This window comes from Hemitrygon akajei, chromosome 17 (assembly GCF_048418815.1).
Source record: "Hemitrygon akajei chromosome 17, sHemAka1.3, whole genome shotgun sequence".
Taxonomy (NCBI): Eukaryota; Metazoa; Chordata; class Chondrichthyes; order Myliobatiformes; family Dasyatidae; genus Hemitrygon; species Hemitrygon akajei.
Window position 1 is genome coordinate 63,022,923 of NC_133140.1, and position 16,124 is coordinate 63,039,046.

Genomic DNA, 16,124 nt, shown 5'->3' on the forward strand with positions numbered 1-16,124 from the left:
TCCCGCTTTGGGAAATTTAATAGGAATACTAATTGCAGTGTTTTTCCAGCTGCCACTCCATTTTTCAAAAGTCGAAACACATTTAAACTGTTCATTACGGCGAGAGTTTTGAGACCCAATCGTAGGCAGAAACTTGGTGGGGGCAGTTTAAAAGGAACACGTCAATTACTTACAGAATTCCCACTCTATAAAAAATTTAGGACCATTAATTTTGCTTGTGGGGGGTGAAGTGCCCACCTTAATCAGTAGGGAGCTTTAGTTGTGTATGAAAATCATGTTCCTAGTCCATTAAGAGCTCAATTGCCTCTCAACCACGCTCTGAATGGGGCATTTACTTAAATAACTTAAGGAGGAGGCACAAAAAAAAAATCAAAAGTCAACTTCATCTTTCGGTTTGATGTGGAATATTTGTCTCCGGTTCCTTTAGGTTCTCCAGCACCCACCAATGCCTGCCATTTTCCACGAGGTGTAAGTGTTCTCCCTGCACGCTGTGAACAAGACCCATCAAGAAGCTGCCTCTTTGTGCCCACTTTGAATAAGACTGCACACAGACAGGAGGTAAATAAAGCCAAGGAATTAAAGAACGGTTGTGGGTGAGTTTGCTCAATCTGCAGCAATAGCAACCACCACTAGTATTCCCCACCACCTCTGTTCCATGTGGTCTCCAGTTAAAATCCACATTAAAACATCACAAAACCCACCACAACTAGTAAAGAGTTAAAGAGCAGTAAATTTATGTAATGCAGTTACATGGGAAAATGGGAAACTGCATAAATATGGAAAATCTGTCAGACATAGGAATCAAATGCAATTATCAATTTTTTTTGTATTTGGCAGTGACTGCATATGGAAATATTTAATCCTAGGATTTAAAAAGCTCTTCAGTATTCCCCCATATGTAAAAAATCTTTTCAATTAATGATAATTTTCTTCAGCCGAATGTCAACCCTGTTTTACTTATTAACAAAGTGGCTGGGGTTTTAGTGTCATTACTAAATGACAGAGCAAATGTAACCAGGTGGGATAGCGGTAATGGGTTTCAAGATTTCATGAGTTTCTGAATCTGACTGGGCTTTACTGAGCCCCGCACAATAATCAAGATTGTGCTACGTCCAAACACACTGCTTTAAACAGTGGTTTAGTGAGAAGGTAGACATACTTCATCATAAATTAATTTCTGTTTTTATAACCATTCTTTCATGTTTCGCTACCTTTTAAACTATCAGCTTTCCTTGTGCAAAAATTCTTCAGGGTGGTGTAATACATGACATTATTTGTCTCTTTAGTGCCACTTTTGCTTCAGATTTCACAAATTGTACTTTTTAATGCTATATCTTGTTTAATTGATTAATTTTCATTTCATGGATTTCTTTAGATTTCTCAAGGATTTTCCTTGAACTGCCCTTTGTACTTGCAGCTTGTCGTATTGCTTCTTTTCCTGTTTATGAAGAACAATATAATCTGGCATTCTTCTCTTTATTCTCTGGTGAGACCAAACCTTCAATTTTGCTCTCTGTTTAACACAGTTATCAGTTAAAGTATTTGATAAATTCATATATTCAATTTGCTGGCAAAATAGACAGGTACATTTTCCCATTTAGTATGAACAATAATTAAAGTTCAAAGTACATTTATTATCAAAATGCGTATATGTCACCATATACTACACCGAGATTCATTGTATTACAGATATTCACAGTAGTAAAAAGAAATATGATAGAATTAATGAAAAACTGTACACAAAGATGAACAATCAAACAATGTGCACAATAAGACAAACTTTGCAAATACAGAAAATATCAAATAATAATAAAAATAGTAATAATAAATAAGTAAATAAATAACACTGAGAACATGAGCTGTAACATTCTTGAAAGTTAGTCCATAGGTTATGGAATAATTTCAGTGTTGAGGTCAGTGAAGTTATCCATACTGGTTCAGGATCCTGATGGTTGAAGGGTTGAAGTACAAACTTTAATAACAGGTCGCATCCCATCAACACACATATAATGCTGGAGAAACTCCACAGGCCAGGCAGGATTTATGGAAGTGAATAAACAGTTGATGTTTTGGTCCAAGACCCTTCATCAAGGCTGAAAGGGGAGGAGGAAAGTCCCAGAATAACAAAGTGGAAGGAGGGGAAGGAGGACAAGCTAGAAGGTGATGGATGAAGCTAGATGGACAGGAAAGGTCAAGGGCTGGAGAAGAAGGAATCTGAGAGGAGAGGAGGATAGATCATGGGAGGAAGGGAAGAAAGAGAGGTACTGGCTGGAGGGGTGATAGGCCGGCAAAGAAAAGAGGTAAAAGGCCAGAGTGGAGAAAAGAAGAGGTAAGGTGGAGGGGGAAAAATTACTGGAAGGAGAAACCAATATTCATGCAATCAAGTTGGAGGCTAACTCGATGGAATATGAGGTGTTGGCCTCCACCCTGACAGCGCACTCATTGTGGCAGAAGAGGAGTCCATGGACCAACATGTCAGAATGGGAATGGGGATAGGAATTAGAATGCCTGGCCACTGGGAAATTCCACTTTTTGCAGGTAGAGGGAGGAGTTCCACAAAATGGTCCCACAATTTACGTTGGGTTTCGCCAGTGTAGAGGAGGCCGCATCAGGAGCACCAGATACAATAGATGACCCCAGCAGATTCACAAGTGAAGTATTGCCTCACCTGGAAAGACAGTTTGGGACCAGGAATGAAGGTGAGGGAAGAATAGGCAGGTTTAGCATATCTGTCGCTTACAGAGATATGTGCCAGGAGGGAGATTAGTGGGGAGGGATGAAATTTTCAGAGAATGATGCATTGGGCACGGAGGCTCATGGGGTGGTAGGTGAGTATAAGAGCAACTCTATCCCTGTTAAGGTGGTGGGAAGATGGGGTGAGCACAGATGTCTGGGAAATGGAGGAGATATGGGTGAGGGGACCATCAATGGAAACCCCATTCTTTGAAGAAGGAGGACATCTCTGATGTCCTGGTAAGGATTTTCTCTAGGTAGCCTCCAACCTGATGGCACAAACATTGATTTCTCCTCCCCCTTCTCTCTGCTTCCATTCCCCACCCCAATCTCTTAACTATTTTTCTTACCTGCCTAACACCTCCCCCGGTGTCCCACCTTCTTCCCTTTCTCCCCAGATCCACTGTTCTCTCCTATCAGATTCTTTCTTCTCCAGCCCTTTACCTTTCCCACCCACCTGACTTCACCTATCATGTCCTAGGTAGTCCTCTTTCACCTCCCCTCACCTGTTTATTCTGGCATCTTTCCCCTTCCTTTCCAGTCCTGATGAAGGGTCTTGACCCGTAACGTCGACTGTTTATTCATTTCCATACATGCTACCTGACCTACTGAGTTCCTCCAGCATTTTGTGTGTGTGTTGCTTTGGATTTCCAGCATCTGCAGAATCTCTTGTGTTTAAGGTTACATCCCATGTCATCTTATGGAACATCAATCATCAAAAAGTCAAGTTAAAAAAGCAGATGTCAGGTGCTGATGTTAAATCTCAGATGCATTGCCAGCAGTTGAAAGGGTTGGGGTTGTAGGAGGTGGATTTGGTAGAGCATGGGAAATATACCCAGCAGCTCCTTTGGTGGGTTTTAAAATCATCTTGATCATTAGTATTTTGCCCCTGTGCTTGTTGTCCGACGTGTGGCAGTGGTTCTGATGAGTTCTCACATGATGCAATCCCAGCTGAATGTTTACAAAGCCAAATCAAATATGGACCAGAGGACTCTGGAACGAGTACAATACATTGCAGATGCTCAAAGAACTGCACTGTGGCTTGGTAACAACTTGCTAAATGCAGTGTCATGTCCCTGCAATGGGAGGAACTAATTTGCTAACGCCTAGAATACATGGACGTAGATAGTCTAGGTCAACAGCGGAATTCTGGGCAAGAAGCCCTTTGAAAAACAAAAATGATGATCTAATCAGGTCAGAAAAGGTGAGTAAATTTGCACAGTAACATCTAGCTATGCACTTCACCTCAGTGCTCCCATTTCCTTCTGTAGCCTACTTCATCACATTATGGCATGCACTGAATGACCTTGCAAAAACACTCATTCTTCACTTTCTGTGCATCTCCTCAAGCCTTCACCTGTACATCTAGCATGGCCACTCACCTTCATTCGAATGCATGCTCTTCTTGATAATCACTATCATAACCACACTCCTTTTATCAGTTTAACATTCCGACTGAGTAGTTTGTGTACGTTGAAAGGTGCATCTGACAGTCATGAAGAGGCTATGTGCAAGCAACGCTAATTACTTCAGTCCCAATGCCGGTGGGGTGGATCTGACCAAATCAAACAGAGACTGATAAAGTGAATTGAGTTGGAGAGGCGAAGAGTTTTGGGACTGCAAATTCAGATCTGAAGAACCAGATGGCAAGCACTGCTGTTGGTTATGAACGCAGAAGAGGGAAACATAGACTTGCTGAGAGACTGAAGAGCTGAAAAAGGCCACAGTGAGCTCATCCAGCAGGCAAATTGGTGCAGGCGTAAAGGGTTAAACTATATCCACATTCTTGTAGAAACGTGAAAGTGTTTAAAGGATGCTATTAACTTGACTGAATGTGAGTTTGAATTACATCTTAAGTAAAGTAACAGAAGGAAAAGTCATATTAAATTCATAAAATACTTGAATACATACGAGAGAGAGAGAGTGTGTGAAAGAGGAGGGAAGGAGAGGAAAGAGAGAGGGAAAGAGGGAGTAAGAGGGTGAAGAAATGGAGAGAGTGAAAGAATGGAGATACAGAGACACAGAGACAGAGCCGGAGAGAGAGAGAGAGAGAAAGAGACAGAAACTGAGAGATAGAAGCAAGAGAGAGAGAGAGAGAGAGAGAGAGAGAGAGAGAGAGAGAGAGAGAGAGAGAGAGAGAGAGAGAGAGAGAGAGAGAGAGAGAGAGAGAGAGAGATAGAATAAGGGAGAGAGAAGCAGTAATTGCAAAGGAATTTAGCCCATGCCAGCATGAACTTCAGTACCCGGTTGTTGCATGTATTATGGTAACCAGAACACTGGTTGTCACTCCCAGTTTTCTTTGACCGCATGTCTTTTCCTGTCTGCTCTGATGCATCTCATGTAGACCACAAAGCACTGCAAAAACACACAGCATTGAAAACAGATGGCAATGGTAGCCAGCTGCTGGTGTCTAAGCAAAAGTACTTCACTTACACAAACCTATGCGGCAATCAATGGCTCACATGACTGTTTCCTCCCACTTTCCACCAACCATCCCAGCAACAAAAAAAATCATTAGCAGTACCGATGGCCGCTATGACTACCACGAAAGCTCTTGTAATATTCATACAAATGTTTTATTAATTAAAAATTCTTTTTAGTTTACTGCACACAATCCTTGAGTCTTTATTGAACCCAGATCCCTTTGCGATTGGGTCGTTTGCACATGAACATTAAGACGGTCCCGCTACACTTCTTATAAAAAGCCAAGATAAGATGTGTGGGTTATTGACTTTGTTTAAACCATCTTTGGTTTGGGGAAGTGAAAACATTATAGCCACTATAACATTTTCAGCTTAATGGGAAAGCAGTTTCTAATTTACTGAAGAATTCCTGGGATATTTTGGTGGTACTTTTCATTATACAAAAATAGTTTGCAGTGGTAGTTTCACCTACTGGTTGGAAGGAGACACTACAACGTATTTCATTTGACGAATTCCAGTGAAGTCAGAATAAAAGAAAATAATAGGATGCAATGATTTTTTTTTTTAGATTGTTATGCAGTATTTAAAATAATTCCTCTGTACATTTGGAACTTTTATGGAAGCAGTTAACAATGTCAAGTTTCAGAAAATGCACACATTATTTATGGCACAATCCAGTTCTCGAGGCTGAGGCAGAAAAGATACATGAAATATCTCTGCTGTCTACTTATCTAAATTATTTTTGACTTGCACTAGACAAATTTGTCCATGAGTAAGTGCTGAGGGTGACCTCCTAAATCTTCATTTTGACCCTCTCAAGTGTAAAGAACATGGGGTCAGAACAACTCTCACTTTTCAATTGTTAATGTAAGTACCGACATTCAGATCAATACTTCTCCTGACACAGGTAACACTTAACTACACGTGCAGCAAGTCTGCATTCCACCATGCTCTTGATATTTCCTTACAATTCCAGGAGACCTACATAGATATAAGCTCCAAATGAACTAAACAAACGTTATCAAACAAAAAAACAGGGCACAAGGTTAACCAAAATCCCTCATCAACTTGATCTTGGAAAATAGTCATGAAGCAGTCAAAATCACTATGCCAAGAAGTACAAATGGACATGAAGCGACAATGCAGCAAGAGAATAAATACTTCTCTTTTTGCTTGTGCTTTAAATTATGAACCACTCATTAATTTCTATTAAGATTTGGCACTGTAGTCTCAATTTATTAAAGTGACAATTCATTATATTTGGATGTAAGTCCAGTCAGAGCTCCATTTTTAAGTTATCATGGTGAAAATTTAATACTCATAACTGAATTTGAAATGCTGTACAATTTTTTTTTCAGAAACATAGCAATATGACAAAGACTTAATCACCTTTTGCTTAGTTAAAATGAAATAAAATGCATTTCATCATTAAGTGACAAATTAGTTTCAAGAAGAATGGTTCTGATTATAAAATCAAACATCTGAACATAGTCAGATAAATCTAGCGCCTAGTGTACCTGGAAGCCAGTAAGAAGTCAATATAGTGAATGGTGAAAATCATTCCCCTCCACCCCCAAAAAATTCTGATCTTATCATTAGTGTCACCCTGCTGTTTCCCACCATTTCATTTTTAAAAGAAATCGGCCAGTTGATTAGAATAGGGCACTTGTGAGCCGTGCTTACAATCTGATAAAGACATATGCAAGTGATTGAGATGAGTAGGTTCACAGACTGCTACACAGGCAGACAGACAGACAATGACTTCCAACACTCCAGAGAATTAAAAAAAGTCCTGCAGGAATTTGAAATGTTCCTGCAGCATCTACAAAGGTCACTGAAAACATGGCAAACCTTGAGGTAAATTCCGTTACCTGGTACAAATTTAAAAAAAGGCTTGCTGAATAATTGTGAATACCATAGGTTTTGATGATATTGATTCAATTAAGAAGTCTCATGGATTTCATATAAAGTGGACCTTCAAACAGATCTACCATAATGTTTTCTGAATTTTGAACCAAACGAAGTCTGCAGTTCTGACCTGAAGTTAGGTACTATATTAATTCCACGTGTCAGTTTTACACTGTGCTAACTCCTGGCAGTTTTTTTATGTGTAGGAACTGATGTGCTGCTGTGGAATTTAAAGGATGGTTCTAATTTTTTTTAAAGTGCATTCATTTATGGGATGTGAGAATTATTTCCCATCCCTCATTGCCTTTGGGCAGGTGATGGTGAGCTGGTTCAGCTCATTTGGGCAAGAAGACTCCTAAATATACATGGAAAAGAAAATTACAGGATTTGGACCCAGTGACGATAAATGAATGTTGAAATAATTCCAAGTCAGGATGATATGTGATTGGAAAGCAACTTGCAGATGAGGATGTTCCCTTGCACCTGATGTCTCAGTGCTTCTTGATGGTAGATGGTAAAGGTCGTAGATTTGGAAGGTGCTGTCAAAGAAGCCTAGATAGGTAACTGCAGAGCATTTTGTAGATGGTACAAAATCTAGTTACCATGTGTCAGTGGTGGAGGGAATAAATGTTTAGGTCGGTTCATAATCAACTTGACTGCTTTGCCTTTCTTCAGTGTTGTTAGAACTGTAGTCATTCAGGCATCACAGTCTTGACTTGGGAAGGACTGACATCCAGTCTCTTCAAACACAAGTGGATTCACTTTTGTGATGAAGGCTGATGAAAGACAGACATGAATATTTATAGCACCTTTTTACAATCCTGGGCAGCTCCATCAGCTGCACATCCAATGAAGCAATTTTCTCCAAGTCCAGACACTGTTGTACAGTCAGGAACATGGTGGTCCAATGAGATTATAAACAGATAATTCACTTTACCAAATTATGGCTAGAACAACAGGGAAAACTGTGCTGATGTTCTGTGAAGTTATGTCTTGAGATCTTTTTTAATCTTAAGAGAGCAGATGGGTTCTTGATGCATCATTTAAGGCATAGATGATTAGACTTATGCTGTCTACTTATTCTTTTTGGTTTCTTCCAGTCTATACAGTTCGTTAGCAAAACACACGAAATGCTTGAGGAACTCAACAGGTCGGGCACCATCTATGGAAATGAATAAACAGTTGATGTTTCAGGCTGAGACCCTTCAACAAGTTCCTTGTTAACGTTTAGAGAGTATAGACCCATCTGGTTTGTGCTGAACAGTCTTTACCTTTGGTCTTATGTAAATGTGCCTATTATACCCAGTGCAACTTTAGAACGATAAGGCTGAAAACATTGCTGCAATAAAAGTCGTATCAGATAGCTCTTCTCATTAAAGTTGTCCTGCTTTTGGAGTTTGTTACACTGATGAGAAACTGGACTTGACGTCCATTGTCTTGACTGTGCATTCTATCCGCCTTAATATTTCACCAGAGTAGGTTTACAGTTTGACACTACTTTCCATCAAGAGTAACTGTCTGAACCTGCTGGACCATGAATCCTGGCTCATTATTAAGCTCTCTGCAGCTTTATCAATTTTCACATCAAAGCATAAGTTGTTAATCAGTAATGCTACTTGAAAGTCCTTTTGTTATGTTACTGCTTGTGACATGGTGCTGTACCATTCAATTTCCTCATTGACTGAATGAACTGACAGATTGTGAAGTCCTCCACTCCACTGCAATACACACAGAATGCTGGAAGAGCTCAGGAGGTCAGGCAGCATCTATGGAAATGAATATACAGTGGCCATTTCGGCCCAAAACATCCATTCTTTATTTGTGGATACTGATGCACCATCAATAACTCTCGGAGACTGGAAGTGAACGATAGGCTTTTATTAGCAGCAAAAAGGGAGCACAACATCTTGGAGACTGAGGGAGGAGCAGTGCCTCAATCGCCTTTATACAGGGGTCTGTGGGAGGAGCCACAGGAGCAGTCAGCAGAGGGGCGTGTCCAGACAGGTATACATAGTTTACCACAGATGCTGCCTGACCTGCTGAGCTCTTCCAGCATTTTGTGTGTGTTGCTTGGATATCCAGCATCTGCAAACTTTCTCGTGTTAATGATTTCCTCCTTTCTAACGTTGCTTTGAATTTCCATAGAAATTGCTTGTCGAAGAGCTGGATCAGCAGGTTGTCAAAATGTGACATTTTTGTCAACAGTAATTTTTGTTGTTGTAAACTGACGAGGTTGGTTGTGTGTGAAGTCCATGGTCATTGGACTTGGTTTCATAGTCTACACGACTATTTGAATATACACTGTAGTTATAGCAGGCATCTCTGGTAGACAAAATGCCTGGCATTTTTATCTGCTATTTTCATCTACACAGCATGGAAGTTTGAAGATCTGGTTCTGCATACTCAACAGTTTTGAATGAATTTATTCATCCACACTCCACCCAGAAACCTATTACACAATCTAAAGAGACATGAATATCGATATGCACGATAAGTTCTCTAATTAAGCAAAGTCCTCACCAACTATCTCACTCTGCTTCGCATTCCTTATCCCCATTCAGATTTCAACCATTTTCGGTAGCTTCAGGTTAAAGTGATCCTCCAGTTTTTAGACAATACCTTTAAAAATAGATCTTTTGGCTTGAGTGGCAGGGAAAGATTTGTTGGACTGAGACACAGGCTTCCAGTCCAATCTCTGTGTCAGAGTTGCTCATAGATCACATCATTCTAGGTTCCCACTATATTGCCTTCTGCTTTATAACATAGTTCGAAACGTGAGCTGAATGCGTTTTTAACTTGTTCGAACATACTGAAGCTCCATTTGCTTCAGCCATATGGTGTCTTTTACTTCTGAACAATGACATCTCTAATTGAGTTCCATGCAACAGTTCAGTGATAGGCCAGTGTTGCTGTCCTTTGTCACCACAGCATGCTGGACTGTCTTCTCATTAGGCAAATGAGATTCCATGCAAGAGGAATCAATTTCCGGGCTCTAAGTTCATATAAGAACTGCAGGAGAAGAGTCACCATTGTCCTTTATGAATTCTGAATGAAACTCCTGATATTCCGGGGGGAAAAAATTGCTGATACTGGAAATCTAAAGAAAAAAATTCCAAAAATGCTAAAATACGCAGCAGCTCAGGGCATATCAATGCAAAGAGAAACAGAGTCAATGTTTTGGGTCAGAGATGCTTCATCGGAGTGTCTTCTCTTGCCTAAAATGTTGACACTGTATCTCCTCCCGGAGATGTAACCTGACATAAGGGGATTTTCCAGCATTTTCTGTTCATGCTACCTGATATTCCATTCTCATTGCCCAAATGTAATGTTCTAAAAAAGTGTATGAATGCTCAGTTTATAAGCATGTAAAGAGCTGGTAGTTTATTTGAAAAGCACTTGAGCTAGACACTGCAGTTGCCACTTGCAGAAGACTCGCAGGAGGCAATGAGCTGCACAGCTGATGGGCCTCGCACTGATCGGATTAATGGAAAAAGAAAAGGGGAGAGTTGTCCCGCTTCACCAGTGAGCCCAAGACAGCTCCAAATACATGCTTAGATGATATCATAAGGAGACAGTACTGCAGATCAATGCCAGAAAATGCTCAGAAGTGCTCAAAGACCTGTAAGACCTAAAGACCTGGTGCCCTATCATTCATAGTGTAAGTCCTACCCTGGTTTGACTTTCAAAATGCATCATTTCATACCTTAATTGTATTGAAATTCATTTGCTTTTTCTTGGCTCACTTCCTGAACTGATCAAGATCCCGCTGTAATCTTCGATAATCTTTTTCACTACCAACAGCACCTGCTAATTTTATGTCATCTGCTTACTGATCAAATCTTGTGCACTTGCATCTAAACCATTCATATAAATAACAAATAGCAAAGGTACCAACAAGGACCACTAGTTATCACCGTCCACTCTGAGAAACAACCTTCAACCCCCACCGCCTGCCCGCTGCTTCAGAGCTAATTTTGAATTCACATAACCAGCTCTCCCTGGATTCCATGGGACCTAACCTTCCAGTCAAGCCTATCTTGTTAAATAGAAGCTAAAGCAATGCTTGGAAAGCTTGTCTTGGTGTGAAGGGAGATCCCTTCTTCTACAACACTGCTCTTTGGAGATTTAGCACATCAGAACAAGACCCACACAAACATCAAACAATAGTTCATGCCAGTGGCCAAATCAGTCAATGATAACTTACAGGTGACTAATAATACCTATAAAGATTCTGGGCACTATTGCTATCCAATTTGTCAAATCTGGAAGCAAATCAGCATTGGATACTAAAAACACAAGAGATTCTGCTGATGCTGAACATCCAGAGCAACCCACACAAAATGTTGGAGAGACTCGGCAGGTCAGGCAGCATCTATGGAGAGAAATAAAGAGTCGACGTTTAGGATTGAGACTCTTCATCAAGACTGGAAATAATGGGATAAGCAGCCAGAATAAGAAGGTGGGGAAGGGGAAGGAGTACAAGCTGGAAGGTGATAGGTGAAACGGGGTGAATGGGGAGAAAGATGGGTGGGGCAGGGGTGATGAATTGGTTTCTTCCTCCTTCCTTTCCAATCCTGGTAAAAGGTCTCATCTTGAAACTTTGGCTCTTTATCCCTCTCCATAGAAGCTGCCTGACCTGCTGAGTTCCTCCAGCATCTGGTGCAGTATTGGAGACTGCCATCATTGCCTAAGATAATTCTCCCACTGCTTGTATTAACTCTCTTCCCAACATGATGACCACAACTGCTTGCATTACAATTGTGTGTGTACACATCCAATGACAGCTTGTAGCTAAATCAGCACCGTAGTATATTTCACTGCTAAAGTTTACGGTCAGTATCGGTTCCAGATTCAGTGGGCTTGGAATTAACCCGAGAGATCTCTAAATCAGGGCACCATTCAAAATGTTAATCAGTATCTCATACCAATCCCTGATATTCTCACTAGATTGAATTGCAGACTGACCCCAGATCAGTCTGGGCTTTATTTTAGAATGTCAGTGACATGGCGGAAAATATGTACTTTATTATATTCAACCGGTCTGCTGAAAATCTGTTGAGATGCCATATGTTTTTGCCACAGAGAATGATAATGGTCTCCCCAGGAGCCACCCTGAGATATGCATGGGACAGGGGACAACCTCAGTGTGAGGTACACTGAAAAGTGCCAGGGAAATAGAGCTTGGCTTCCATATTGAAGGCTGCAGACAAACTGACCAGACACCGAATTAATTTCCCATTTTGGAAAGAATCAATAAGGATCCAAATTCCAACTATGATTCAAGGAACATTATATGGGATCCTAATTCTCTCTTGCATGTCCATATGAACAGCCGACATATGCAAAACTGTGACTTGCTTCAGAATTCCAATCTTAGCTTTTCTCTGAAATGCAACCTCCTATAAAATCCATCCTCGCAACAGAGTGTTAAAGACTCCGGCAGAGCTGACCCTGTTTGCACTGTGAGTATGCAGCTGGCAATGTAACTCTGTCAATACTTCTTGAAGACCGAATGCCTCTGAAAGAATTAACTCTGATGGTTAGTGCTAACTGCTCCTTTGCCTTACATTTCAGGAGTGGGCAGGCTGGCTTCCAAGAATTCTGTGGTTTAACACTTCGTTTTGGCACAATGGGCACGGGAGTTTTAAAAGGAAACATCACTCAATGGCAACTTCTGCAGGAGCTCTTTGAAAGTCTAACAATATAAAATGCCTTCTGCTCCTTCTGAACTAATTTCCAAGTGGAACCTAGTTCCTGAGCATCTGAAGAAACAATGATAAACAGAAAGGCACCATCTACATTTTCATGTGCTAAATGCACAGAACAGTTATGTGCACTGTTCAGCTTCCAAAATTCAGTTTCACTGACCACTTGAAACAATTTTCAGGCTTGCAGTGCTATATTTGTATATGACTAGATCACATAATGACTAGCACAAGAGATTGTGCAAGGACTGGAAATCCAGAGCAACATACACAAAATGCTGGAGGAACTCTGCCCGAAACATTTACTCTTCATAGACCGGGCATTGTTCCTCTTCGTAGAAGCTGCCTGCCCTGCTGAGTTCCTCCAGTATTTTGCGTGTGCTGCTCATATGATCACTGCTAGAAGAAGCATGGACTTCATGCCTCATGTCTCATTAAACCTTTATTTTACCTGGAGTCACCTACAAACTGGTCGGCGGACGCTCCCTGGAGCCTATCTTATTGAAAAAAAACTGATCAATAAAAAGGAATAAAAGAGCGATGAGTTTGATTTTCTGCTCTCTCTCTTTCACCTGATGGCGTTTGCCTCTCGCTTTCTTTTACATGGGGCTCACGTTGTGTAGCCAACTCCAGTCAGTGCTGTGATGGACATCATTACAAGGGTAGATCTTGTCTTTATTGATGACACAACTTTCTGCAGTGCTTTTTAAACTGCCATTTGAAAAACAAGTGGTGAAGGATTCACTGGAGGCAGATGTACACTTGATTGGGTAGTGAGCGGACAAGTAGTTTGTTATCTTCTGCAATAAGGAAAGCAAGTCAATAACTCTATGTGGAAAGATACCGGAACAGATTCACCAATCCTGCACTATAAACAGGGAGCCAGCTTCAGAGAGAGCGATGGTGGGAAATCAGGGCTGCAATTTAGAGCTACGTACCCAGACAAACTCTGTTCAGGCAGAGCTTCCCACTGGGGGTTCAGGGCAACTCCAATTCATTAATAGAAGAACTAACAGAGGAAATGTCAGTGAAAGGTTACAGAGTAGTGTGGATTGGCATATTCAGTAATTCTCTGAACTGTAAAGCTGCAGATAGAATATCACAGGCCCCTTCAGTCAGCTGAATATTTAAAAAAAAAGATATTTTGCTCCTGAAGTCAGGAAGATATTATATATAGTGTAAAAAATTCAGGTAGTTATAGAACAGTGGATTTTTATTTCTATAGTCTTTAAAACAACATAGCAATACACACCAAATGCGGGAGGAACTCAGCAAGCCAGGCAGCATCAAAGGAGGGGAATAAGTAGTTGATGTTTTGGGTTGAGACCCTTCATCAGGACTGGAAAGGAAGGGGGCAGAAATCAGAATAAGAAGGTGGAGGAGGAAGGCGAAGGAAGCGGGCAGTTAATAGGTGAGACCAAGTGAGGGGGGAAGGTGGGATGATATAAGAAGCTGGAAGGGGATAGGTGGAAGAGATAAGGGGTTGAAGAAGAATGAATTTTATAGGAGGGGAGAGTGGACTATGGAAGAAAGGGAAGGAAGAGGGAACCAGAGGGAGTTGATGGATAGGTGAGGAGAAGAGAAAGGGTGATGAGTAACTAGAATGTGGAATAGAAAATGAAGGGAAGAGAAATGGAGGAGAGATTATCAGAAGTTGGAGAAATCGATGCTACTACCATTGGGTTGGAGACTACCAAATCAAAATATGAGTGTTAACATCATTTCTTTTCTTTCAAAAAATTCCTCTCAATATTTTCAAATGAGCACCATAATGCCTCAACATATTAAATAGCCACCACTCAAACCGACTCCCTCTCCTTCCCCTATGCCTTTATTGATCAATTTGTTCTGAGCCCTGAGGTTAGCACTGAATTTGCACCTCTACAAACTGAAATAGTTTGCACCTTCAGTAGTTAGCAACTTGAAATGTTTATAGAAAACAAAATCTGTCTTACGAGGTTACTTGTGCTCAATGCTCGACGAACTAGTTCACCCGACCTTAAAGTGAGCGTGATGGGAAAATGAGAGAGAACAAAAGCACGTTGAGAAAGTGGCGGCTTTAATTCTCTTTCTGTTTATCTTTATTCTTTACACTGCTCCTAAATCACCTGATGGTGTGGTGAAGAAGGACATGAAATACAACATTCACATTATTATGTGTGATCATTCTTAATTTCCAACATCCTCCAAAATATGTGAAATTTCAAATTATTTGGATGCAAAGTGAGTGAACTAAATAAGCACTTGGTGTACCATTTATCTTGTTAACATTGTATGTTTGTGCCAGTTTCTTGGTTAGATTTAAATAGTAAATGATCAACGTTGGATTAATGTTGTTGAAGCAAATACAAGATGTACTTTAAGACTGTTGCCATGTCATTGATAGCCCAGGCCCTTTTAAATCTGGATGGACCATGAAAACGTGCAAAGGAATTTTCCAAGTAGGTCCTTTATAAAACCAGTCTGCATCTCATAATTTAGACTTGAAGTCACAGGAAAGAGAATTACTAAAAGGCATTGCTGTGGTAAAAGAGACGTACTTCATGGAGCATGATCATCATATTCAAGAATGTTGAATGAGAGTTATGCCTTTGAGAGATGGCCAAATGCATGACATTACTTTCAGGTATTGCATAAGACTTCAATACAAAATATATCCTACCTCCCTAACACTTCAAAGCATTTAAATATACAACTTTTAATGTCATTACTATGGGTACCACTGTTAGTGCTTTATGGATTTTATCAAACTATGTTTATGAAAATAGAATTCTTACAAAAGATAATACTTGTTCCTGAATATTTTTAAAATTATTCTTAACTTATTACAATATTACAGTCAGAACTGTCTCCAAATTTCTTTTAATTTAAACTTCAATACTTTTTCCAACTTTTTATTTAATAGTTAGAATGACTTGAATGTCGTCAATGATGATTAGTGGATCCACTTACCAAAAGTTGCTCTTGGTACCATGGGCATTGTTAATATCCTGGCTATGGACAGCCTTAGCAGTGAAGTGCAAATCCTGAAATTTAAGGAAACCTGGTGACCTGACACGTCTGCAAGTGGTGGTGAGTTTCAACAGCTGAGCAGTTGCTCGTGAATATGAGTTAACTCCAGACAGGGGCCAATTTCCCGCATGGTGAAAATTCTCACATTCGGGAATCAAGGTTTATTGCCAGGGATATACCAGCTTCTGAGCTCTACTCCAGCTGACTGGAGCAGGAAATGTCTTTAGCAGCTGATTTCATGGACTCTTAGCATTCCCCCTTGCTATTTCTGGAATTTTCCATTGAGAATGACAGGAGAGGGGAGAAATTTTAACAAGCACGTAAAGGCAGACCAGACATCCAT

At 40.4% G+C, this 16,124-nt stretch overlaps 1 long non-coding RNA gene across 1 annotated transcript in view; it reads right to left on the reverse strand.

Annotated features, from left to right (window-relative positions):
* Positions 1 to 15,849, reverse strand: part of LOC140740781 (uncharacterized) — a 124,097-nt gene extending 108,248 nt beyond the window's left edge. The window contains exon 1 of the long non-coding RNA XR_012101923.1: positions 15,722 to 15,849. This is a non-coding gene — a long non-coding RNA (uncharacterized lncRNA). The remainder of the gene's footprint in view (positions 1 to 15,721) is intronic.
* Positions 15,850 to 16,124: the final 275 nt, after the last annotated feature.